We start from the raw sequence: 1,079 nt of genomic DNA, 5'->3' as shown, positions 1-1,079 counted from the left end.
CTATGTTGATGGCAGGTAGAGCTCGCGGAGGGATACGATGAGGATGTTTTCTCGTCATCTGTGAATCCTGCATTGCCAGGTCTCACCACCACAGGCCTCTAACGCAACATCTGGGAGAAACAAGGTGTTATTGGTTGAGCAGCCAATGCTATTGGCGATCTTTCTGTAACTCCCACTCTCCACTTTGTGTCCAATCCTGGTATCAAAGTGACTGTCAATAAACTCAAGAATGTCTCCCTCTGTGGAATGCCCAGTGAGCAGCTTCTGCGCCTCCACACTCCCTGGAGAATAGATATAGACTTTATTCCTGCATCTCTCCACCTTCTGCCTGTTGAGACCACACCTGCAAAGAACTCTGCCTTTTTGCGGCCAGTTGTGAAAGCTGCCTTTCACACGCGGCTGTGCAGTTGCTTGAGCGCTGTGGTCTTGAGATCAGGAGACATTTGCCAGGAAACACTGTCTACCACAGCCTGGATCATCTGCTCTGGTTCATCCATGGTGTTTCCAGATGCCATGGGGATTGGAGCAGCCCATCCAGGTGTGCATCTTCTGTTGCCTCAACAGGCATACAGTCCTCCTTCCTCATCCCAGTGTGCCTGCAGATGCTCCGCAACATTTTTTTTTTTTTGATGGAAGGAAATAAAATGTCCTTTGATATCTAACAGGATTAGGATTATGATGACTTTGGTGGGCACCAAGCCCATGACCATTTCCTGATGCTACTACGGCCTGGTAAGGAGGGCAGTACCACCTTAGCCCCAGGATGTCTTGGGCTCCTGAGGACCCATTAAAAACTGGGACTCTGGCAGGAAGACAGGCTGGCTCCACAAACCTGCATTTGCCTTTATACAATGTTTTTATTTTTTATTTTTTTATTATTTGTGTATGTGTCTAATGCATTTGTGATATGTGTATGTTTGAAGGTGTGCATGCACATGCAAGCAAGCACTCACATTCGTACCAGAGCACACATGGCACATGTGGAGGTCAGAGGACAACATTTGAGACTTGAACCTCTCCTGTCATTGTGGCTTCTGAGGGATCAGTTGTCAAGTTACCAGGCTTGTGAAGCAAGAGCT

General features: G+C 47.6%; 1 pseudogene; it reads right to left on the bottom strand.

The window, feature by feature from the left end:
• LOC127193109 (enolase-phosphatase E1-like) lies at nt 1–710 on the bottom strand (annotated as a pseudogene).
• Nucleotides 711–1,079: the final 369 nt, after the last annotated feature.

Source organism: Acomys russatus, chromosome 8, assembly GCF_903995435.1.
Source record: "Acomys russatus chromosome 8, mAcoRus1.1, whole genome shotgun sequence".
NCBI lineage: Eukaryota > Metazoa > Chordata > Mammalia > Rodentia > Muridae > Acomys > Acomys russatus.
This window is presented reverse-complemented; position numbering and strand designations above follow the sequence as displayed.